We start from the raw sequence: 25,253 nt of genomic DNA on the forward strand, positions 1-25,253 counted from the left end.
ATATGATATGAGGAATTTGGTCTTTTTGCAGACTCCTGAATTACATTCCAAACAGGTGACCTGGGGAAAGCATCATAACTTTCTCTCTGGGGATCAGATTGAAATTTTATAAGAAGGTACAGAAGGAGGATGTACTTTAGTTTCTTGTATCCATTTTTCAGATCCAAAGGTCGAAATAGTGACTCGTGGCATGTTGTACAAGTTCGCTCTACTGAACTAGTCTATAATCAAGTCACTGTGGGAGATTTCACATAACTCTTCCTTGGAGAATCCAATTTGGGTCAGACTTGTGGCACTAGAAAGAGGACATAGAGTGCTACTGCAGGTCGCAAATTTAGATCTAGATGATTGGAAAGTACGGAGATACATCAGAGGCAATGTCGAGCTCCTACAAAGTGAAAAAAGGTGTGTAGATTTTCTTAAATTTTTGCTTAAGATTGGTTTGGAAATTTATTTTGAAGGAATTAAAAGGGCATAGTAGAGCATTATTATCGGTAACTGATGCCCCAAGGAAAGAAAATGCAAACACCTAGTAAGGAACCTGAAGGCTCTAGCATGACTCATGAAGAAGAAGAAGAAATGCAACATGATATATCAAAATCACAAGACCAAGTGCAACAACTGTCCCTTGCACAAAAAGGAACAGAATCTAAGATGGATGGTTTAAATAAAGGTGTAGAAGCTAAGATGGATTGTTTATAGAAAGGTGTAGAAGCTAAGATGAATGACGTGGAAGCTAAGATGGATGATTTGAAGATAGATTTGAAGACAAACATGGAAGAATTGAAGATAAATATGAATAAGTTGCTACAAGAAAGGGTCACTAATGGTGAAAGGGTAGTAAAGGAAACTCATGATGAGAACAAAAGAAATGTTAATCATGATTCCATAGACTCTAATGTTGGATCAAAGACCCACCATATTCCAAAAATCGATATGAGGAAGTTTTATGGCAAGGATCCCGCAACATGGATATTACAGATGGAGCAATTTTTCGATCTCAATAATGTGCAAAACACACAAAAGGTACGTATTGCAACTTTATATTTGGAACCAAACTAGTTTGTATGGTATCAATGGCTTTGCTCTCATAAAAAAATTATCACTTGGGCAATTTTTACCGAAGAATTGATAGCACATTATGAGGATACAAAAAGCAACACTTTTTTTAGCCAATTGATAAGTCTCAAACAAAAGGGTTCAATAATTGAGCACATTGAGGAGTTCCAAAAATTGAACATAAGGGTAAAAGATATTCCAGAGGAGCATAGGATTGATGTGTTCATAGGGTCTTTAAAGGATAATATCCAACATGATGTTCGCCTTTGGGAACCTGATTCATTAGAGAAGGCATTCAAGTTAGCAAGAAAAATGGAAAGCAAAATTATGGCAACCAGGAAGCATACCGCTCACAACTATAAAGATGGAAGTGTTGTTGCCGCTAGTCTTCCACAACCTATAAGGTTGACACCACAACAATTGGAAGAAAAAAGAGCAAAAGGGCTTTGTTACAATTGTGATAGCAAATACACTAAAGGTCATAAGTGTGCTGAGAAGAAATTATTCTACATAGATTGTGAAGAGGAAGAAGAAAAGGAGCAAGAAAGGTCAAAAGAAGAGGATATACTCCAGGAACAAAGCCTAGATAAAGAAGAAATGAATCCAACCATATATTGTAATGCATTGGCGGGAATTACCACTCCTCAAACCATCAAGATAGAAGGACAAATCAAGAAGAAAAAGGTAATAGTGTTGATTGATTCAGGAAGTACCCACAATTTTATTCATTGTATGTTAGTAAGAGAATTGAATTGCTTCTCATATCCAGCACCAAAGTGTCAAGTGATGGTTGCAAATGGAGGAACAATAAATTGCTCGAGAAATTGCCATAATATCAAGCTATCCATGGGAGAATATGTATTGACTAGCCCAATGCTTTCCATTCCAATGGGAGGTGCTGATGTTGTACTAGGAGTCCAATGGCTACAATCCTTGGGTACAATAGCTTTTAATTTTCAAGAAATTTTCATGAAATTTTCTGTGGAAGGAAAGGAATTTGAATTAAGGGGTATTGCAGGGAAACCGGGAAAGATAATCAGCTCTAACGGTATGACAAAGCTTCTAAAAAAGAACAAAGAGGTGTAATTGCACAATTATGTTCGCTAGATGTTTCCACAGTGGAATCATCTATTTCTCCAGATCTCCAAAAAGTCTTGGACAATCATTCCAAGGTATTTGAGACTCCCAAAGGTCTCCCACCTATTCGTGATCATGATCATGCTATTCATCTGATTCCAGGAAGTGTTCCTCCAAACATCGGGCCTTACAGATATCCCTATGCCCAAAAGAGTGAAATTGAACGTATGGTTGCAGAAATGCTAGAGGCTGGTATAATTCAACCAAGCCAAAGTTCTTTCTCTGCGCCAGTCACAAGAAGGGTGGATCATGGCGCATGTGTCCTGATTATAGGGAGCTCAACAAGCTCACTATTAAAGATAAGTTTCCCATTCCTGTCATTGATGAATTACTGGATGAATTGCATGGATCAATTTACTTCACCAAGTTGGATCTTCGTTCAGGATATCATCAAATCAGAATGAAGGTTGAAGACATTCCGAAAACAACATTTAGAACTCATGAGGGTCATTATGAATTTTTGGTCATGCCTTTTGGCCTTACCAATGCACCTTCAACATTTCAAGGTTTGATGAATTCAATTTTCAAACCATTCCTTAGAAAATTTGTGTTAGTATTATTTGATGATATACTAATCTACAACAAGTCTTGGAAGGATCATGTTGAACATGTTGACAAGGTGCTACAACTATTGGAGGAGAAACAATTATATGCAAAAAGATCCAAATGTTTCTTTGGAGTACAAGAGGTGGAATATCTGGGTCATATTGTATCTCATGAAGGAGTTAAGGTAGACCCTAGCAAAATTAAAGCCATTAAGGAATGGAAAATTTCCACATCCATAAAGCATTTGCGAGGATTTCTCGGGTTGACAGGGTATTATCACAAGTTTGTTAAGAATTATGGGAGAATAGTAGCACCTCTAACAACATTATTGAAGAAAGATGCATTTTCATGGACTCCAGAAGCAACAAAGGCATTCGAACATCTTAAAGAGGCAATGTGCCAAGCACCAGTCTTAGCTACACTGAACTTCATGAAAAGCTTTATTGTGGAATGTGATGCTTCAGGAAATGGAATTGGTGCTGTTTTAATGCAAGATGAAAGACCCATTGCTTTTGAAAGTCGTCCAATCAAGGGAAAGTTTTTACACAAAGCTATTTATGAGAAGGAAATGTTGGCAATACTCCATGCACTTAAGAAATGGCGACCCTACCTAATGGAAAGACACTTCAAGGTAAAAACGGATCATGATAGCCTTAAATACTTTCTAGAACAAAGATTATCTCTGAAGAGCAACAAAATTGGGTCACAAAGATGGTTGGTTATGACTTTGAAATCATCTACAAAAAAGGGAAGCAAAATGTGGTGGCAGATGCACTCTCAAGAAAGGATGAGGATGTGGAAGCATTGTTGTGTGCCATTTCTATTATCCCACCAAATTGGATAAATGAAGCAAGGGAGGAATGGAAGAATGACGAAGAAGTGTGGGAACTTATTCAAAAGTTACAACAAGATTCCAGTATGTCTGATACATTTAGCTGGCAAAATGATTCATTATGGTACAAAGATCGCTTATACCTCTGTAAGAATTCCCAGCTAAAAAAAAAGATTCTTATGGAATTGCACACTTCTCCCTTAGGAGGGCACTCAGTATTTTTAAAAACTTACCACAGGGTTAAGAAGGAATTTTTTGGGATGGCCTTAAATCAGATATTCAAAAGTTTGTGGCGGAATGTTTGGTTTGCCAACAAAATAAAGTTGAAACAATTAAGACATCGGGTCTATTACAACCTTTATCCATTCCAAGCCAATGTTGGGAGGAGGTTTCAATGGATTTTATCACAGGTTTACCCAAGTCTGAGGGAAAGAGTGTCATCATGGTGGTAGTTGAAAGACTTACCAAGTATGCACACTTTTGTGCATTATCACATCCATTTAAAGCCAGTACAGTTTCTACTGCATTTATGGAAGCAATTCAAAAGCTACATGGAAACCCAAAGATTATTGTAAGTGACATAGATCCCATTTTCACTAGAAATTTTTGGACATGATTATTTTCGTGTCTTGGTACTTAGTGAGCTCATAGCTCATCTTATCATCCTCAATTTGATGGGAAAACTGAGATAGTAAACAAATGTTTGGAAGGATATCTTCATTGCTTTGTATCTGATAAACAGACAAAATGGGTCAAGTGGTTGTCTATGGCTGAATGGTGGTATAACACTTCCTTCCATACAGCAACAAAAATGACCCCATTTATGGCACTTTATGGGTATCAGCCACCATCCATCACATCATATTTAAGAGAAAATTCTAAGGTTCAAGCAGTGGAATATCACATTGAACATCAACAACAAGTCCTCCAACTCTTAAAGGATAACCTCATGTTGGCACAGAATAGAATGAAACAACAGGCAGATCAACATCGTAGCGAAAGAAGTTTTGATGTAGGTGATTGGGTATTCCTACAGCTACAACCATATAAGAAAATGTCGCTCAAGCAAGCTAAGAAGGATAATAAATTATCACCAAAGTATTATGGTCCATACAAGGTGTTGCAAAAGATTGGTACTATGGCATACAAATTGGAGCTTCCTGTAGCTTCTCGATTGCACCCAGTTTTCCATGTTTCATGTTTAAAGAAGGTTATAGGCGACAAGATCCCAGTTCAAACAATATTGCCAGAACTTGACGAGGAAGGAAAAATTATATTGGAACCAGAAGAAGTCACAGAAACAAGAACTCGACAGCTACGAAATCGATCAATTTCGGAGTATCTTATCAAGTGGAAGAACTTATCCGCTGACGATTCCACATGGGAGGATGAGAATTTTATATAGAAGCATCCAGAACTTCTCAAGCGTTGAGGACAACACTTTTTTGAAGGAGAGGTGCATGTTGGGTCCCTATAATACTAGTGATTACCTCATTACTATTGTAGTTATACCCCTTATTAATATTGTTGTGCCCCTATTATCCCCATATTGTTATTACTGTGCCCCATAGAATCCATCTATTGTTAATTTTGTGGGTTTATATTATTATTGTTAGGTCGGGTGGGTTATATTGTGACTCCTTACACTCCTATATATAGAAAGGAGGTTTTGTCATTTGAATCATCCAAGAATTGTTCATTTATGTAATTTAGAGGAGGTTGCCCCCTCGAAGAGGCTAAATTCTAAGGCGTTGATCTATCTTTTCTATCTTTTTCTTGAGCTGGTTTCATAACAAAATGTCTATATTATTCATAATATTTTCGATCCGTTGCACTAAATAATATAGTCATTCCTGCACATGAGTCTGTAATACCTTTTCTTCTTGATTTAGTATCCATTTCAGATCGAGTAGTATCAGATCATTTGGTTTTGGTTTTATTAAGGTTACACAAGCTTGTGCTGGATTTTGAATGCTAACTAGATTAAAGCTCAAACTAGGAGAAGGAGAACTTGTTGAGGCTAATCCAGAGATTGGAAGAGTCTATTCTTAGAGGAGAATGGCAAAAGAAGTTCATAAGAAGGCTTGAGCTGAAAGCACTGCAACACCCAAACTAGACAGAGTAGAGGAACCTTTTCTAGTCCCCCCTCCAGAAGGCAAAGGGAAAGGGGAAATGCCTCCTCCACCATCTCCTCCATCATCACCTTCATCATCATTGTTAGGACCTCATATTGTCCCTTTTTGACCATATATTTTTCTATGATATCATCCCTTTCAACTTACATTTAAAATCCTTTGTTAGTATTTTAACCCAATTATCTCAAAGGTATGTAATGGTTCTTCTCATCACTATATGTTTAATTATTTGGCATATAATCACGACATCTTCATAGTTAATCGTCGAATTATTAAGTGCTAAACAGTTAAAGAATGATGTGCAGTCCGCGTTGCTGAAACAGCCTGGAAGACTATTTTTGCAGTTGCTGAAACAATAGAAATAACACGCGAATCGTGATGCTGAAACAATTGAGATTTGCGTTCTAAATTTGACAGCAGCAAAGGAACCAGAATTGATCACCGAGGAAGCTGTTACACTGGATGTAACGCTTATAATCTAAAGACAACATTACTGTAACAACATTTTGTTGACAGGGAATTGATTTCCCTATTTTTGTATAATGGGTTAAAACAATGTAAATCTTTCATAATAGATGTCTCCTCTTTATAAAGAGGAGACATATACATTAGAAGCGGATGAACAGACTATGGAAATAGGCTTAGCTGAAGGAACAGGACTGGAATTCTTTTTGTAATATGACATATTGATGGATGAATAAAATTTTGTTCTGAACATCTTTTTCTAGTTCTTGTTTCCTGGGGAATCTTGTGAGAAGGACAGGGCCCAACTTCATCACAAGATTCACCCATTATATTTCTGCAGTGTGTCAAGTGTGTCTTATATTCATGCCTTGTTAACAAGTACTGTTTGCTGAATGTTGTTTATATTACCTTTGCTAAAACTCTGTTTCTTTCTCAAATTGATTGTTGTGTTATTCAAAGTTAATTTATGAGTGTTTCACCAGTGATTAAGTTACAGAGTGAATTGGCAAGCTAGTTAATCAGAGGCAGGTGCTGGAGATTCCCGCTCTAGGGATAGGGTCCTGACTCTCTGTTACAACACAACCATTGTTTTCTTTTGCATATTGATTCTTTTCCATTATCTACTTCTTTGAGTGGAATTAAGTATTCTATAATAGCTATCTGCAACAGAGTGTAATTGTTGTAATGCAGAGTGGAGCTTCAGGTTGTTAATTTGAGGCGTGATTTGTTTGTACTACAACTTTTGTTGCTGTTAGAATTCAGTGCATATAGTACGTAGTTGCCTTTGAAATAACAATACTTCCCTGGGTTGACAATTAATGTCGCACTTTGTTGTTTAATTTAATAAGCAATTAAAGTGACCAACATTTTGGCGCCATTGTCGGGGAAGGCAATTATAGATTTTAAAAGTACTGATGATTTTCTTGTAGATATTCAGGATGCATGAGAGGATGCAAGAAAACTAATCCTACAGGTGGCAAGGGCAAAGGAAGAGGAGGAAGAAAAACTTTCATCAATGATATTATTTCAAAAGCTAAGACATCCCAGAGGTTAAGCTCTTGGAGGCCATAGACTCAACACTCTTTCTAAACGGACCATCAAACGGAGGAGGTAGTGGGATCTGAAAGAATTATAGAAACAACAGAACATATTGAGGAAGCAGTGGAGGAAGTCGAAGGACCAGTAGAAGATATTGAAGAACCAATAGAAGATATTGAAGTTGAGGAACCAGTTCAGGACATTGAGAGTCCAACAGAAAACACTGAAGACCGGGAAAGTGCATCAGGAAAACAACCAATGGAGGACAACAATGAAGGACTCTTTGTTGGAGGTCGTAGAGGAGAAGGAAGGGAGAGAATTCCCTCTCCACCTTGGAATTCCCTATTGGGGAACTCCCCAGAGGAGCAACTCCTATGAAGAATATCCCACTTTCAGCATTACCCAACTTCCATGGTTTATCCTCTGAAGACCCTGATGAGTTTCTGTTCGAATTTGATATATTCTGTAGAAGCTATGATTATGTTAATAATGCTCAGAAATTGAAGTTGTTTCCAGCAGCATTAAAAGGAAATTCACTAAGATGGTTTATGAGCTTGGGAGTTCATGTGATCACAACATGGGATCAGATGAAGGAGAAATTTCTAGCCAAATACCAAGACTATTACCGGATGAGTGAAAAAAGGGAGGAATTATTCAAGATGGTTCAGAAAGAGGATGAAAATCTGGAGGACTTTGTGGAAAGACTCCAGTATAATCTGTAGAGATCTGAGCACCCTGATGTAAGTAAAGATATTCTCAAAACAATATTATTGAAAGGGGTAAGGGATGGTTGTTTAAATATGTTAAATATGATTGGTAAAGGGGATATATCTAAAGAATCGTATGACAGAATTGTTAACCTCTGTAAGAGGTGTTCAAGAGGAGCTGCAAATAATCAAAGAGCAGGGACAATACTTATTTAAGGGTCTAGAAATCAGCTAGTGGAGGAGCAACAAGGGCTGAAATAGGTAATCTACTTGAGGAATTCAAGACTAAAATGTTAAGTTCTTTTTCTTCACAGATTGATACCTTGCAGGTTAAAAAGAAGCAGGTAGAGGCAGAAGCTGTTTTGGCCATATTCTACTCTAAATGCAGGGAAAAACATCCATTGAAGGAATGCCCACTGGAAAAGGTGCCAATCTGTACCATCTGTGAAAAGGACCACGAAACTCAACAATGCCCCTCTTTACCAGGGATAAAGGCAGTGTTACAACCAACTAAGGAGGAAGCTAAAGCAGTTTATCTACTGACACAAAGGAGGCAATGGCAACCACGAGGACAAGGTACGAATTCTAGTATGCCTTTTAATCGTTGGAATAAGTATCCTTCTTTTATTCAATAAAATTACCCGCCCTTTAACCAAATGCAATACCCACCCTTTAATCAAACGAATTTCCCACCCATGCAGCAAACAAACCCTCTCTTTGTAGACCCGGCAATGTGGACTCCCTGGCTTCTACAACAATCCTATTTTAACCAATGGAACCCAAACTAGGGAGCTCAACAAACTCCATTCACAAACCAATTTCCTCAGTTCCAGCAACAACTTTCTCTCCTGTCAGGGACCCCACCGAATAATCAGACCATGAATCCTTAGCTACTTGTACAACCAAATCCTAACCATAATAATAATAAAGCTGTGCAAGTCATCGACATTCAGAACCTGCCTACATCTGCTTTGCAATGTAATGATATTCGTTTACGATCTGGGAGAGTAGTCGAGCCAATTATAGATGATATTACCTCTTCCGACTCTGATAAAGAAGAGACAGAATAGAGTAAATCACCTAATAAGGATGTTGAAACAGTCAAGCCACCCTCTAATAAAACTTTTGAAACAGTCAAGCCATCCTCTAATGCAACTGCTGAAATAGCAAAACCACCATTCCCTAAGCGCTTGGCTCTCACTAAGACACCTAGGCCGCCTGCTTTTAACCTTTTAGGGGAATTGTAGAATCTGTATGTTAAAATTCCACTTTTACAAGCACTCAGAGATGTACCAATCTATGCCAGAACCGTCAGAGACATTTGTATCAAGAAACCTAGTAGGAAGGCTAAAGATCCCCTTACAGTGCATGTGATGGGTGATCTAGCTGCTTTAATGTCAGGAAAAGTTCCTCCTATAAAATATGGTGATCCTGGTCACCCTATGGTCACAGTGCAGGCTAGAAAAACTATTGTTTCGCGAGTTCTGGTAGACCTAGGGGCTGCTATAAACATTATGACCCTTGAAACTTCACAGCTGTTACAATTGAAAAATGTAATTAGAGAAACACCAACTATCCTGGAATTAGTTGATCGTTCCACAATCAAACCAAAAGAGGTTATTGAAGACCTGATCATTTAAGTTGAATCCTGGAATTACCCAGCTGAATTTGTTGTATTGCAGACTAAAGCAAAGTTGGGGGGGCATCCTCTAATTTTGGGGAGACCCTGGCTGGCTACAAAAGATGCTTTTATCAGCTGTAGATCGAGTTCAATGACAATTTCTAATGGATGTGAAGCTAAGCAGCTTATGCTGTACCCTCATGCTACACCTATGATTAATAATTATGATTCTGTATGGTTAGACTATGAGGATAATGATACTCAACCCATTTTGACCATTGGACAAGCCTTAACTCTTAAAGATACCACAGAAGACGAAGTAATTAGTAATTTTATTTCTGAACCTTCCTCAATAAATTCTGAAGCACATAATTAGTTAATTGCAATTCTGGATCCTGAAACACAGCAAAAGCTTAAATCTGAAGATTTACCTCAAACATCAACTGCTATCTCCTCTAAAAGCATAATGGTAGAAATTGAACCTGGAAAAACAATGAACATAAACCCCAATTTATCAGTTGCTGAAACACAACAGCTAATGAAGTTTCTCCATGACAACAAGGAAGCATTCGCATGGGACTACATAGACATGAAGGGGACCTCTCCTGAATTATGTACTCATCGTATCTATATTAAGGAGGGAGCCCGACTAGTCTGTCAAACCCAGCGGCGAATGAATCCCAATTTGAGGGAAATTGTTAAGGAAGAACTTCAAAAGTTGCTTGACGCAGGGTTTATATACCCCATATCTGATAGTGAATGGGTTTCTCCATTGGTAATAGTACCGAAGAAAAATGGGAAATGGAGAGTGTGTGTAGATTATAGAGCCTTAAATAAAGCTACCCAAAAAGATCATTTCCCCTTGCCATTTATTAATCACGTGTTGGACAATTTGTCAGGGAAGAAATTCTTTTCCTTTTTAGATGGTTTTAGTGGATATAACAAAATCAGAATTGCACCCCAAGACCAAGACAAGACCACTTTTACTAGTCCTTGGGGAAATTTTGCTTATAGAGTTCTCCCATTTGGATTATGTAATGCTCCAACAACATTTCAAAGAGCAGTAAAAGGAATTTTTCTGATATGCTTAATGGTTCTTTGGAGATATTTATGGATGATTTCAATCCCTATGGTGTGAATTTTGAAGTTGCGCTAGAAAACCTTGAGAAAGTACTTAAATGATGCATACAAGCTAATATTTCCTTGAGTACCGAAAAATGTCATATGATGATGAACGAAGGAATTTTACTAGGACACTTCATTTCATTCCTTGGGATTCAAGTGGATCCATCCAAAGTACAGGTAATTGAGACCCTTCCTATTCCTAAAACACAAACTGATGTAAGAAGCTTTTTAGGACATGCTGGATATTACAGAAGATTTATCAAAAATTTCTCTAAAATAGCTTCTCCTTTGTTTGTGTTACTTATGAAAAATGCTAAATTTAAGTGGACTGATGCCTGTCAGAAAGCATTTGATGAACTTAAGCATCAGTTGTCTACAGCTCCTATTCTGAGGGGACCTGATTGGGCACTTCCCTTTCATATATCCTCTGATGCTTCGAATACTGCAATTGGAGCTGTCTTGGGTCAAGAAGAAAACAATCTTCCTTATGCTATCTACTTCATTAGTAAGAATATGACCCCTGCTGAACTTAATTACACAGTTACTGAGAAATAATTATTAGCAGTTATTTATGCTATTAATAAATTTCGACATTATATTACAGGTTATCCTACTTTTGTTCATACTGACCACTCGGCTATCAAGTATTTAATGAATAAATCTGTTACAAATGCTCGAGTTACCAGGTGGTTATTGTTACTACAAGAATTTGATATTACAATTGTGGATCGACCAGGTAAAGAAAATGTAGTTGCTGATTTTCTTTCTCAGATAAAAACTGATGATAATACTCCAGTAGATGATTCCTTTCCTAATGAATATTTGTTTTCAGTATCTGCTCACTCACCATGGTATGTAGACATTGCCAATTATCTGGTTGCAGGGAAGCTACCATCACACCTATCACATAGGGAGAAAAGAAGGATCATTCAACAAAGTGCTAGGTATAGCTAGATAAGTGGGTGTCTTTTTCATACAGAACATGATCAGGAGATCCAAAGATGCATTAGAGAAGATGAGGTTTATGATAAATTGAAGGCTTGTCATGATGTCCCTTTTGGTGGGCATTTTGCTGATAAGAGAACAACACATAAAATTCTCATGATGGGTTATTATTGGCCCTCACTTTTCAAGGATGCAAAGAAATATGTTAGGGCCTGCGACAGTTGTCAGAGAATGGGCCAACCCAATCATAGGTATGAAATGCCACTAAACCCTCAGGCAATACTTGAACCCTTTGAAAGTTGGGCTCTAGATTTTGTAGGGCCCATCAATCCTCCATCCAACCAAAGAGTTTATATATTGGTTTGTACAGATTATATGACTAAATGGGTGGAAACTAAGGAACTAATCAAAGCTAATGAAATTTTCGTTAGATTTGGGGTGCCTAGAGAATTAGTCACAAATGGAGGACCTCCTTTCAATTCACATGGTTTCAAAGATATGCTTCAAAAATATCATATCAATCATAAAATGACTACACCTTACCACCCCCAAGCTAATGGTCAGGTGGAAAGTAAAAATAAAGTCATAGAAGCTATTTTAACAAAAACTGTGAAGGAGAATAGGGAAGATTGGTCTCAAAGACCGCCTGAAGCATTATGGGCTTACAGAACTACTTGGAGGAACACTACAAGTTTTTCACCCTATGAATTGGTTTATGGTAAAAGTGTTGTTTTTCCTGTGGAATTTGAAATTAAAACCTTAAGAACTGCTTTATCTATTAACCTTGATTTGACTGATGCACAAACAGCTAGGTTGCAACAGCTACAGGAATTGGATGAAAAATGGTTGGATGCCATCCATCAAACGACTATGATTCAGCAGCAAAGAACCAGGTGGCATGACAAAACTATTAAGCATAAGCAGTTCCAAAAAGGTAATTGGGCTTTACAATATGATTCCAGGTTTGAAAATTTCCAAGGAAAACTACGAACAAGGTGGCTGGGACCTTACGATATAGATACCGTTTTTCCTAATGGGACAGTAAGGCTCTTAACAATTGATGGTTCTAGAACTCCATTGTTAGTAAATGGAACCAATTTCTAAGGAGGATTTTAAGGCCACTTGCATGGCAGATTCACATTACATCTTTTTGGGGGAGCCTCTTGTCCCTCATTACACTTAATCTCTGCATTATATATTCTTGTATTAGTATTAGATTAGATTACTTAACTAATAATCCCTGTCAAGGGCTGCCATATTACAATTTATTTTGCAGGCCTTAGATTTGGAGGTTGGTTGAAGGAATAATTGCATTACAAGCAGGATCAGGTTTCAGTTTGGGAAACATGGCCATTCCACTTCCTTTCATGATCCATCCCCTCATACTACCCTTCAACAACATTTTCCTATTCCTCTTTAACAGTAGCATCTCTTTTTCCCGTTGCTGAAACACCAGTTTCAGCCGTTGCTGAAACACTAATCTTTGACCATTTTTCCCGTTGCTAAAACACCAATCTTTGCGAATTTTCCCCGTTGCTGAAACACCAACTTTTCCCCATTTTCTCCATTGCTGATACACTGATTTCTCCATTGCCGAAACACCGACTTTTTCCTTCCGAAAAAGCGTCAATTTTCCCATTTTTCTGTAATTAAGGCATCAACTTCTCTAAAAAACGATCAATACATAACACTTTCCATTTGAGAGAATCATCCATTCATCCTGATAATTGTGTTCCTTAACCATTACCTCCTGTGAATAGAGAAAGCCTTTTATATAAATACCCTCATATCTTACAACCCTTTCCAATAACCATTGGTGATCTACTAAACGACGAAAATATACTTTTAGCATAGCAATCGAAGGTAAAATGTGAGGTATGCCTGTTTATTTGTAAATATTAAACTATAGTTATTGAGAATATTCTGATATGATTGCCGAAATCATCGTACATTCAAAACTTATCATTTCAGCTGCAGTTGGGGGGAATATCAAAATTTTGCAATCATTATTTGATATGCCAATCACCATCATTTTTTATCATGATCGAGTCTCGTCACCCCGTCTCCGTTTTATTATGTCATAACCCCATTTGCAATATCTTACTCTGTCTCGGCTGCGGTAACTCGGCTCTGTATTGTGCATTTTACCGAACCAGTAACTATGGGAGGTAACACTGTTCGAAATGAACCTGGTTCAATGGCTCTATTGGAACTATACCCAGAAGCATATCAAATTTTTCTGCAAGCGGGCTGGGTGGATTACTTCCGGAGGCTCCAGGAATTTGATTCTCAGCAAGTCCTGGAATTCGCACGTAATTTAAAGGAAGATTATTCTACTATTCAGGGAGTGCAAATTCTGGTAACAGAGGAGGATATAGCGTAAGTTTCAAGATTACCAGCTAATGGCATCCATTGGCTCAGTCGTAAACACATAATTCTGAACGCACAGCAAGATTTTCTTCTACCTGGGGAGCGGGTCGAACCTAAAGGCAGAGGTGTTGCACTGCTTTCATTACCTCCTCCATGGCCAAAGGTTGCAGAGTTTGTCAAGCAATATCTCACCTGCAAAGGACGTTACCAGGTAGTGTACCAGCATGACTTTGTGTTGTTGAATCATTTAAGACATGGTCGTTTATTAAATATGCCATACTATCTACTTGGGTGTCTAAAGAATATGTCACATGATTCCAAGGATGTAAAGTACCCACTCCTCTCTCTTACTCACCATTGCCTGGTTTAGCTTTTAATCCTAAGGGGCTTTTCCCTACAGAACCCTCCTCCCCTTAACAACCCACCCCAAGAAGCCGTTGAAATCCCTCAACCAGCAGCTGAAAACCCCCAGGAAGCTGCTGAAGTTACTCAAGCAGCAGCTGAAAACCCTCAAGGAACTGCTGAAATTTCTCAAGCAGCAGTCGAGACTCCCCAAATGAATGCTGAAAATCCTCAGCCATCCGTGACAGCTAGTCCAATTGACCCCGCTATTGCATCAACCCTGTCCCATAATTTACCTGAATCATCCATTCCCACTGTCCATATCCCAGTGGTGATTCAGACGACGCCATTCCCCTGGCTAGGCTGAGAAGGAAAAGGAAAAGGAAAGAAACAATTGTTCCTTCATCAAAAAGATGAACAAGGTCCTCAATTAAACAAGCTATTGCATCTGATGTTCCTCCTACCCCAGAGAAGGCCATCCATAAAAGAAAAACCATTGTTTTTCCTGCCTCCTTACCTCGAAGGCGAAGGAGGACGTATTTTGCAGTAGCAACAGAGACCCCCATCCCAAATTCCCCACCCATTATCCTAAAACCCCATACCCCACCAAACCCCAAATCCTTACCTTCCTCACCCTCAGGTACCGAAATGCAAAATGTCCAGGATTTTGTGACATCATTCCTTTCAAAAGACGTAGCTACTCCACAAGAACCAGCTGCTAATTTATCAAAAGTAGACACTCAAGATGATGTACAACATGTAGATGTTACACAAGAACCAGCTACCAACTCAACAGGTGTCACACAAGAACCACCTGCTGAGGAGCTAAAGATAAACGACCTAGAAGTAGCTGCCCCACAAGAACCAGCTACTGCCTCAACAGGTGCCACACAAGAACCACCTGTCGAGGAACAAAAGTTAGATGACCTAGAGGTAGCTGCCCCACAAGAACCAACTACTGACTCAACAGGTGTTGAGGAGTAAAAGTTAGATGACCTAGAGGTAGTTGTTCCACAAGAACCAACTACTAGTCCAGCAGGTGCTACACAAGAACCACCTGCTAACGATCATGATCAGGAAACACATCAGGACATATCATCTACTGCCTCAGCAAGTGTTACACAAGAACCACCTGCTGATGACCATGATCAGGAAACAGAGTAAGACTTGGCTGCTACTGACTCAACAGTTGATACACAAGAGCCACCTGTCGATGAGCAAAGTGTAGATACCCAGGATACTGCACAACCTATAGCTGCTACAGAAGAACTAGCCACTCAGTTGGTTGATATGTAGAATTTGCATGTTCAGGAGGATATAATTGTTACAAAACTAGCTGATGGTCCAACATTTGTCACACAAGAACCACCTGCTACAGATATAAGTAATGAAGCGGCCACCAAACAACCATCCTCCCATCCACTTGAACCAGCTACAGAGATTGCAACAGCCATAGAAAGCCCTGTTACGCTAGCTTCCCTTCAACAAGAGAATGAGTTTCTGAAGGCCGAGCTTCAGGCTTATAAGCTGGAGTTAATAATAGCAAGGGAAGCTTATGAAAAAGAACTTAATATGTATAAATTAGCTCAAGTAGCATCTGCAGCCAAGAAGAGTGCAGATAAGGATCGGTATGATGAATACATGTGTAGCCAATGTGGTGACCTCTATTCTCGAGCTGGTTATAAGGTAATCAAAGTCCCATTGTCTGGACCCACTCCTGCATTTACTCCTGTTGTAGTTAAAAAGAAACGCCCTGCTGTTGCACGAGAACCAACAGCGCCTTCAAAGATTTTTGAAGAAGAATAGAAACTGCAAGTACCTCGGCCTACCCCAGTTGTTAAAGCTGAGAATCCTGCAGCAAAGTTTACAAAGACGGTATTTACCCAGACTGAACCTCTTTGTGTAGAGACTGTCTTCACTCAAACTTTAAACATTCAAGAACTCAGGGATATATGGAAGAAAGAGTATGCCCTGTCGCAAGAAAAGGCATTACAGGAACATAAATCATTATGGCAGAATCATGTATATAGAAATTGGGAAGTCCTGGAACAGTTTCATGCATAGCAGAAGGAAAATAAAAAGTTAAAAACTAGACTGTCTCTTATCTTTGAGTTAGTTCAAAGACTTCTGCCTACTAGGAAACCATCCTTTAATTATTCAATGTTCCTAGCAGAATGCCTAGCATTCCTTTAGATAAAAGCAGTCAGAGATGGACGTCCTCACGAAGTGTCTACTCCCCAGTAGTTTATTGAAACTTTTGTAGTAGTGTCAATCAGTGAACAGAATCTCTTATGTGAACTCTATCTCCATAATGAGGCCATGACGGAAGAAAGAAAGCTTAATTTGATTCTTGTGGCTGGTGACATTCAGATTAGAGCCTTGGTCTATTTTATGGCCAATCAGCTCACATGGCAAAGTGCTTTTATTTCAGAAAAACATAACAAAGAAAATCGCGTTCTGTGGATCCGAGCTGAACCACAAAATGCTGCTGTTTTCATTGTTGAACATCATCGGGTTATAAGAGAACCAGGAATGACTGAGCATATCAAGGAATTATAGGCAGCAATGTTAGAAGAATGTCAACAGTATATAAAAAAGAAAGGACCTCTTGCCATACAGGCAAACAATTTGTTCTGGGAACATTGTCCTAAGGAGAGAAGGGAATACCATCCTTTTAACCCTCTCAATCTTCATGCAGCAATTTCATGAGTGCCTAATTATGTTAAATGTGTTCAGTAGTGTGGTGACAAATGGTTGGGTTATCAGTTTCATTTCCCGCTTCTTTGGTTGTCAGTACAGTAATATAAGGCCTACTTCAAGGTGTCCAAAAAGGAGGAGCTTGCAGCATGGAAAAGATTAAAGAGCGTCCAGGGTTTCAGAGATTCGACTGATGGCACCTTCTATACTCACTGTATAAGTAATTTGCACTATACATCCCAGTACTCCAATTCAGACTCAGACTAGATGTTGCATGGGGACGTGCAACTGCTTCAGTTGGGGGGGATGTTAGGACCTCATATTGTCCCTTTTTGACCATATATTTTGCTATGATATCATCCCTTTCAACTTACATTTAAAATCCTTTGTTAGTATTTTAACCCAATTATCTCAAAGGTATGTAATGATTCTTCTCATCACTATACATTTAATTGTTTAACATATAATCACGACATCTTCATAGTTAATCATCGAATTATTAAGTGCTAAATAGTTAAAGAATGATGTGCAGTCTGCGTTGCTGAAACAGCCTGGAAGACTATTTTTGCAGTTGCTGAAACAATAGAAATGGCACGCGAATCATGATGCTGAAACAGTTGAGATTTGCGTTCTAAATTTGACAGCAGCAAAGGAACCAGAATTGATCACCGAGGAAGTTGTTACACTGGATGTAACACTTACAATCTAAAGGCAGCATTACTGTAACAACATTTTGTTGACAGGGAATTGATTTCCCTATTTTTGTATAATGGGTTAAAACAATGTAAATCTTTTGTAATAGATGTCTCCTCTTTATAAAGAGGGGACATCTACATTAGAAGGGGATGAATAAACTGTTGAAAAAGGCCTAGCTAAAGGAACACGACTGGAATTCTTTTTGTAATATGACATATTGATGGATGAACAAAATTTTGTTCTGAACATCTTTTTCTAGTTCTTGTTTCCTAAGGAATCTTGTCAGAAGGACAGAGCCCACCTTCATCACAAGATTCACTCATTATATTTTTGTAGTGTGTCAAGTGTGTCTTATATTCATGCCTTGTTAACAAGTACTGTTTGTTGAATGTTGTTTATAATACCTTTGTTGAAACTCTATTTCTTTCTCAAATTGATTGTTGTGTTATTCAAAGTTAATTTATGAGTGTTTCACCAGTGATTAAGTTACAGAGTGAATTGGAAAGCTAGTTAATCAGACGCAGGTGCTGGAGATTCCCACTCTGGGGATAGGGTCCTGACTCTCTGTTACAACATAGCCATTGTTTTCTTTTGCAGATTGATTCTTTTCCATTATCTGATTCTTTGACTGGAATTAAGTATTCTCTGATAGCTATCTCCAACAGAGTGTAATTGCTGTAATGCAGAGTGGAGCTTCAGGTTGTTAATTTAAGGCATGATTTGTTTGTACTACAACTTTTGTTGCTTTTAGAATTTAGTGCATATAGTACGCAGTTGCCTTTGAAATAACAAGACTTCCCTGGGTTGACAGTTAATGTCACACTTTGTTGTTTAATTTAATATGCATTTAAAGTGACCAACAATCATCATCTTCTTCTAGTTCTTCTAAGAAGAAGAAGAAGAAAACTTCCTTAATCAAATTAGATGTGAAGTTTGATTTGCCAATTTATGATGGAGAACTCAATGTAGAAAAGCTAGATAATAGGATAAGACAAATTCATGTATATTGCAGGGTACTGAATGTTGATTCAGAAGGGAAGGAGATTCAACTAGCTAGCCTTCAACTTGGAGGAACTACACTAGTATGGTGGGAAGGCAAAACACAAGTTGATCTGCAAAAACATGGTAAAATCATTTCTACCTGGAATGAGTTTTCTTTTTCCATCAAAAAGAAATTATATCCTTTAGCTTACATGTAGTAGACAATGATGAGTTGGCAAACTATTCGTCAATTGAAGGGTCAAAGTGTATAGAGTCATACTCAAGAATTTAGAAAGAGAGCTTTAACTCTAGGTATATCATTGGACTCACCTGAGACTCTATTAAAGTATATAGGTGATCTTCATAGCTATCTAAAACACACTATTCTCATGTTTAATCCCACTAGCTTAGATGATGTATCAGTTCAAGCCACACATCTAGAAGCTAGAGGTAAGAATGTAAACCTAGAGGTTGGGGGATCATCTAAATATTCTGTAAGCAAGAGCAAGGAAAAGAAGAAACTGAAATGGAAGGAGAGGAAAGAAAACATTGTAAAGAAGGATACACCTTCATGCACTCATTTCAAGAAAGAAGGACACGATGAGGCACACTACTGGTCTTTGCATCCATAATGGAAGCCTAAGAAGTTTGGTGGTAAGAAGAAAAAGAATGTTGTTGCTATTCAACAGGACTTGGGATCAGATTCAGGCGATGAAACAACAATTATAGCCACAGGTATTAAAGGTAACGATTTTGAAGCATCCACAAGTAATTCTACACAATCTGTTGATAATGAAAGTAATGAGAGGGAAAGAAATGAGCTTTTTTGTATTAGAGTAATTTCCAAGCACAATAAGATTGATATTTTATTTGATATTAGATCACAAGTAAACTTGATTTCTGAAACAATTGTAAAGAAGTTGGGATTACAAACAAAAACTCATGAGAAGCCATATCCATTAGGTTGGGTGTGTGATAAAACAAAGCTACAAGTAATGATACAATGTAAACTTAGGTTTGCTATTGGATCAACATTTGTAGATGAGGTTGAGTTAGATATAGTTCCATTGGATATATGTGGTATTGTTTTGGGAAGTCCATACTTGTATGATAGGAAAGCTATTTTCTATAAAGCTGAGAATAAGTATCAACCCAATAAAATGGAATATAATACATTGTAAGAGCTCATAAAATCAAAGATAACTATTCTCTCATAAACTCAGGACAAATGAAAATAATTTTGAATTCAAGTAAGCAATTTTTACTAATGGTTGTGAAGGCAAAGGATTCGAAAAATCCAGTGCGTTTGAAGGCTGTGATTCTAAACTGAAAGCTGATTTAGTTAAAGTCGTTTCAGAGTATGATGTTCTATTTCAAGAACCAAAAGGTCTGACACCTAAGCGAGACATAGTACATGATATTTATTTGCAGCAAGATGCTCCATTACCTAACATTGGAATGTACAGGTTGTCAGATTTACAGAATGTAGAGATAAAGAAGTAGGTACATGAGTTGCTCGATAAAGAGTTTACATGACCAAGCAAATCACCATGTGGATCTCCAATCATGCTGGTGAGAAAGAAAGATGGTTTGTGGAGAATGTGCATTGATTATAGAGCACTAAATAAAATAACGATCAAGAATCGTTATCCTCTTCCTCGTATTGATGATTTATTAGATCAATTGAAAGAAGCAGTTTACCTTTCTAAGTTAGACTTGCGAAGTGGTTATCATCAGGTCAGAGTTGTAGAACAAGATGCATGGAAGACTACTTTCAAGAAAAAGCAAGGACTGTATGAATGGTTGGTTATGCCTTTTGTATTAACTAATGCTCTTGCTACATTTATGAGAGTCATGATTGATGTACTCAGCCCATTTATTGATGACTTTGCAATTATTTATTTATATGAGATTCTTGTTTTTAATAAGACATGGGAAGACCATGTAAAGCATGTAAAGTAGACTTTATAGGTTTTAAAAAGAGAAAATTTGTATGTAAAACTGTCAAAATATGAATTTAGCAGAACATCTTTAAATTATTTGGGTGTTATTGTAGGGGGTGGTGAATTGAAGATAGATCCCTCTAAGGTTGAAGTCATTGTGAACTGGCCTAAACCCAAATCTACTACAGAGGTTACGAGTTTCCTAGGGGCAACACAATACTGGAGAAAGTTTATTGCTAACTTTTCTTCGATTGCAACTCCACTACATGCTTTAACAGGATTGAAATAGGTGTTTAAGTGGGGAGGCAAACAACAGAAAGCCTTCGACACCTTAAAAGAGAAAATCAGTACAGCACTAGTACTAGCACTGCAGATCTTCAACATCCATTTGAGATTGAGATAGATGCTAGTGACTATGCCATGGGAGCAGTGTTTATGCAACACGAAAAACCGATATGCTATCATTATGAGACATTTACTTCTGCAGTAGTTAATTATCCCACATATGATAAATAATTGTATGCATTAGTACAAAGTGTGAAAAAGTGGAAACATTACCTAATGGGTAAAGAAACAACCATACATACAGATCATCAACCACTTCAATATTTGTGCCCACAAACTAAATTGTAGCAATCATGAAATTATAGATGGATGGGTTTCTTACAACAATTTCATCTTATCATCAGATATAAGAAGGGCATACAGAATAAGGTTGCAGACATGTTATCAAGACCAATCATAAATGAATCTACTATACTTAAGCATAACTCAGTAATGCATGAAAGTTACATTGAACAATATGCTCAAGATGTAGAATTTAAAGATGTATATGCAACTTTAAGTAATGGAAAGCAAGTAGAAGAATTGGATTATTATGTAAAGGACCAACTCTTATATAATTTGGGAAAGTGATGCATTCCACAAACTGAAAGAGTTAACATAATCCAAGAAGCACATACTTCTCTCATATTAGGTCATTTTGGTGTAAGTAAAACAGTTGCACAATTGCAAAGGTTATGTTATTGGCCAAGAATGCATGAGATAGTTTCTAGATATATCAAAGGGTGTACTATGTGTGCTACAAGCAAGCCCATAATACGAAATTAGGCTTGTACACTCCATTTCCAATTCCTTCTCGTCCTTGGAAAAGTGTTTCCATGGATTTTATTGTGGGATTGCCAAAATCTAGTAAAGGTCATGATTATTTGTATGTTGTTGTGGATATGTTCAGTAAAATGTGTATTTTGATACCATGTAACAAGCAAGCTACAACTAAACAAACAACAAAGTTGTTCTTTTCAGAATGTATGGGTTCATTTTGGGTTACCCACTTCTATTGTATCTGATTGAGATTATCGATTTGTTGGGAAGTTTTGTTCAAGTTTATGGGAGTTGATTGAAACCAGGTTGAAGAAAAGCACATCATTTCATCCACAAACAGATGGTCAGATAGAAGTGGTCATAGGATAGTGATCCAGTTGCTCAGAGGCTATTGTAGTAAGCATCCCAAGCTTTGGGATGAGCATTTGTGTTATGTGCAACATGCTTACAACCATGCCAAGAACTCTTCCACTCAGAGATCTCCTTTTGACACTTGCTTCGGTTTTATACCAAAGTCTCCCTTGGATTTTTTCTTTGTTAAAGACACAGCAGTTGATGGAAACAATGATGTGAACAAATCAACCACGTTCATTGAACAAATCTAAGAAATTCACCATGTGGTACAGGAACAACGCGAAAGAAGTCAAGCCAAGTACAAGGAAAGACATGAAAAGCATCGAGCTAAGCATAGTTTTCAATTTGGTGATCAAGTCTGCCTGTACATCAATAAAGACAGAATGCAGGGTGAAGATAAGAAGCTAAAACCAATATGGTATGGACCTTTCAAGATACTTGATAAAATTGGTGAAAATGATTTTCGCCTTGATTAGCCAGCTTATATGCAGATCTATTCAGTCATTAATGCAAAAAACTTGAGATTGTATGAACCTTCATTGATTGAAGATCCTAAAGAGCAAAGTCAGTTGCCTTCTATTGGGGATTTGTTGCCTGAGTGTCTCAATGAGTTACAGGAGGACACAGTTCTGGATAGGAAGGTAAGAACTACACTTCAAGGGGATGTTGAGTACCTGAGAGTGGTACTCAAAGGTTCAAATCCAAGCAAAGCATGATGGATAGAAATTAGACAGGTGAAGGAGTAGTATCCTCACTTGATCGGTGCCTAAAACCAACTTTTGGTGGTCCAAAATCTTTTCAGTGGGAAGGCGTGATCCAAAATGGATCTTGAAACCTCTAAGTCTTCAAATATCAGAAATAGAGTATCACATAGAAACATTGAAGGAATCGCAGAAAATAGAGTTAAACAAAGAATGAAGTCTCGTTGCACTGGAGCCGTCAGATCAGCCAAATCAATGAACAGGATTGAATTAGTGACATCGCATCGGAGCAGGTCAGCAGGGTGTATCAGAGGCAACCTTATGGGAATTGCGATTGCGATCCAGCGACTTAACGTGGACCGTTGACAGAGAGCAAAGATCAATGATGGAGATGATGTTTATCGCATCACAGATTCCAAAGGGGAGGACTTAACCTACAGGCCCGAACACCATGCGATATGTGCAGTCCCGAAGGGTTTATAAATGGCCTTATGTTATTTGAGTTCTGAGGTAAATGATATTTCAGGCGAGCTTCAGGGGGTAAGTGGTATTGGAAGAGCTTCACCCGATTCCATACACTGGTCGACACATAGCACACTGTAGGAGAGAGAAAACTGCTTTTTTAGGCGGGTAATCTCCGTGGAAGTGGGCCACCCGAAATGGCTAATAGTCATTGGATTGGAGATCGTGGATCAACGGTGTGTAATACAAAGGGATTATCACCTATAGCCAATATGAATTGTGATAAAAGTGTGGACCCAAAAGGATTATGGAGCAGGCTTTATATCTTTTGAGTTCCTGGTTTGGTGCTTCGGTCGGATTATTCATGGTTTCCAGTGTATTTCTGTTATAAAATCAAAATACAAAGGAGTAGCACTATGCGACATGAAACATGCCATAAAGTGGACCTGAAAGGATTATATACATAGTTTCATAAATTTTGAGTTTCGATAATTAGTTTTGTTGTCAGGATTTCTGTGTATTTCTTTGTATTTCGATAATATTGTATATAGACCAAATATGAATTATATCGGGGATTTTTATGGAGGAAGACTAAACGGTCGATTTCACCATGCCCACCGATCCTTTCATTTCTAAAAGGAGTTCTTTGTGCCTTGAGCATTTTGTTTTAACATAACGTGTCCAACGCCGAAAAGGGAGATGAACAGACAAAGTTCGGAAGGCAGAGAGCCCGAAAGGGAAGGTGAACAGACAAGGTCGAGAGGCTTAAAAACCACTCAATGGAAGAACAGAGGGGACAAAGAGAGAGAGCAAAAGAAATCAGAAGACAGAGAGTAGGAGGAAGCAGTTGTGTACTCTTGTAGACTTGAGGATTTCGAGTAAATCCCTGTTGTTTTGTCACTATTGTGTTGAGACTCTGTTTGAGCTCACACTTGTAATATTCTACTCTTAAAGACATAATATAGAGGTCAACATTGAAATCTTGGACCAGGAGAGGTAGCCAATGGGTCTGGTGAACTCATTCATTTTTTTGACTGTGTTGAATTGTTATGTTTTCCAATTGTTAAATGTATGTATTATTCACAATCTTTTTTATCCATTACACTAAATAATAAAGGCATTCCTGCACATGAGTCTGTAATACCTTTTCTTCTTGATTTAGTATCCATTTTGGATCAGTCACATGTAAATTGTTTCCATGTACCTTGGATGCCCACGCAGTGGTATTGTATCATTGTCTTCCTGTCAATTCCATCCATAACTCAGGTATGTTCAAAAGGATGTTTTTCCAAAAAATTGCTAATGACAAGAACTTGGACATGTTTCTCAAATAGTTGGGCAGTTTGAAGATGGAGTCGAAAGGAAAGGGAAAATATTTCAATCAGAGGTTTTTGTGCATATTGGACAAGTTTGCAGTAGACACGAAACATCATGAGTCCATCATTGTTGGCTATTATACATCTGCATTTCCAACTAGTATTACACAGTTGGTCAAGCGAATTGTGAAAAAAATGTTATTAGATAATTGTAAAGAGGAAATTGCTATGGAAAAAGAACTTCGCGTGATTCGAGTCATCAAGGATGCTGAGCCAGAAAAAGACTCCAAAGATGTGAGAAGGAAATCCAAGGGTGTGGCAAGCAATGGTAAAGACAAGGAAGCAAGTGACATTGAAACCCTTGTCTCATTAAGAACTGGACAACAAAGGTCTCTGAACTAAAGAAATGAACGATTGAGACATCTGCGAGTAGCTAGCCTCCCTGATAAAAGAAAGGAAGCATGTAATCAGGAATCGACCACTTCTTGGCTAACATTGCGAGAGCTCCAACTCAGTGTTCCAGACGGAACTGTGTGCGAACAAAGATTTTTTCTCATTCCATGAAGACATTCACCCGGAAGGGACTTCTCCAAAATGGAAATGAGTTGCAGACTGAGTATGAAATCGTGCACTAAACACAGTAAACAATGCACAGTACCGACCGAGAGACACGGACG

Source organism: Pinus tabuliformis, chromosome 5_2 (assembly GCF_031772625.1).
Source record: "Pinus tabuliformis cultivar Carrire ecotype Pingquan chromosome 5_2, CPIR1, whole genome shotgun sequence".
Taxonomy (NCBI): Eukaryota; Viridiplantae; Streptophyta; class Pinopsida; order Pinales; family Pinaceae; genus Pinus; species Pinus tabuliformis.